Genomic DNA, 2,382 nt, shown 5'->3' with positions numbered 1-2,382 from the left:
TCACCGAAACATAGCACATAGCACAAAAACTAAAGTCATAATTTCAGATGCCCAACTGTAAACTTCTAGGAATTGCAAAATTTTCCAGATGCCCCGACTGTAACCCTACAACCATAAAATTCGACCAAGAATTGCAAAATAGTTTTTCAGATGCCCGGCGATAACCCTACAACAATAAAATTCAACCAACAATTGCAAAATAAAATTCCAGATGAAATCGCCTAAACCCTTGTGGATACCCTAAATTTAGGGGATTCCAGATGAAATCCCCTAAATTCCAGATGTCGAACAAATGAAATCCCCTAAAATGTGGATACCACTGTAACCCTACAACCATAAACCCTTGTCGAACAAACCACAATTGCAAAATACCTGTTACAACTTACCAAAAAACAAACAGAAGTTCGGCCAGTCTATTATGTTTAGAGAGGGAAAGATGAAAGCCGACGAAGATGAAATGAAAGGAATGAAATCATTTAGAGAGGGAAAGATGAAAGAAAATAGGAGAATGGAAAAATAGAGTCTATTATGTTTGAAGAGACATCTCTTACACAGCAGACTAGATGTGCAGCTTAGGGTGTGCAGAAATGCAGGTTTGGTAGCTAAAGAGACTAAACTGCCCTTCAGCCCATTTGGGCATTTTCGTCCGAATAATGGCAAAAAACACAAGGTTTGTGATTATATATTTTTTTAGATACCTGTGATGAGATTTTTAAACGTTAGGAGTCTCTGCTGTTACAAGGCGAAAAGTTAGGGACCTTTTGTACAGTTCACTCTTATTAAAAATAGTGCTATAAATGAATTCATACTAAAAAGTAGTAAAAATATACTCCCTCTGTCCCGTGTTACTTGCACTTATTTCCTTTCTGGGCGTCCCAAGTTATTTGCACTCTTTCCATTTTTAGTAAAAACTATCACCTACAGCCGCAATGGTTCACTTTGCTATACACTCATTCCTTAATCTCCGTGCCGAAAAGCAAACGTGCGAGTAGCACGGGACGGAGGGAGTATGATTTTGTGTGAGTTTTTCTTTGTTTTATTTATTCCAGTGCACTTTTTTGTTTGTAGGAATAATCTCTCTTCACATTGCACATTATTCTGTTGTTTGTAACTTTTGTAGATATTAGTGATGTGTTTTCATCAATTATATATATGCCTCTTTTTCTTTTATTTGTAGTACTATTCTGGGGATAATTGGTTGTTTTGACATTTTTTTGCTTTTCATGGTTTTTTTTACATAGTGAAAGTGATATACATTATTCATTTATTTATGATATATACTACTTGATATGGGGAAATAGGTGGAATTATGCAAATTTAATAGGTCATATGCGTTTCAAAATAACATTATTTGATAATTATAGATGTCTATAATGAAAGTATAAATTTTTTAAAATGTGAAAATTTGTGGGTAAAAAGTAGTTTAAAAATTACCATATTAATTTTATTATAAAATATGAGTTAACTGATTAAGCGGAATGTAAAACTTATTTATTAAATAAAATGGGTAGATATTTCGATAATATGATACTCCCTCCGTCCCGCACTACTCGCACTTATTTCCTTTTTGGGTGTCCCAAGTTACTTGCACTCTTTCCATTTTTAGTAAAAAATTTCACCTACAGCCGTCATTTTTGACTTTCCTATACACTCATTCCTTAATCTCCGAGCCGAAAAGAAAATGAGCGAGTAGCCCGGGACGGAGGGAGTACTAGCCTACCAATTAAGTAGCTACTCCATAACAAATCCAGGACCTGCAGATGTCAGATATGCTTAGTTAAATTTCTTAGTTTTGCAAAATTACAACTTAACAGCTTTATTAATGTCAAGTTGAGATGGCCGAGTTGGTCTATAGCGCCAGATTAAGGGCCCATAATGTTTTTTCCCGATGGAATAATTCAATAACCATATTTTATTAGTAGAATTTTAAATATTTATGTCAATTGAGGAGTATTTAGAGTCCGGAATTTAAATTAAACCCTTTCTTTCATTTCACACCAGAGTCCGGAATTTAAATCCTTTCTTTCATTTCACACCACATGATGAAAAAGTACAATTTGAAATTATGTTTCTTTTAGAAACGTAACAAAGTCAATGGCATGCTAGAACGAGTGCACTTTTTTGCATATCAATCCCTTTGTCCAGTAATAATGGTCACTCTTTTACATTTCGGTCCGTCCCACGATAATTATCGCACTTCATTTTTACCATAAATGGTAAGTAGATCTCATATTCCACTAACTCATTTCACTCATATTTTATTATAAAATTAATATAAAAAATTGGGTCTCACATTTCAATAACTTTTTCAACCAATTTTTCTTTACCTTTCTTAAAACATATGCCCACAATAAAAGTGGCAATTATTGTGGGACGGATGGA

This window comes from Salvia splendens, chromosome 2 (genome assembly GCF_004379255.2).
Source record: "Salvia splendens isolate huo1 chromosome 2, SspV2, whole genome shotgun sequence".
NCBI classification, from domain to species: Eukaryota; Viridiplantae; Streptophyta; class Magnoliopsida; order Lamiales; family Lamiaceae; genus Salvia; species Salvia splendens.
The sequence above is the reverse complement of the archived record's forward strand: the minus strand, read 5'-3'. Positions refer to the sequence as shown.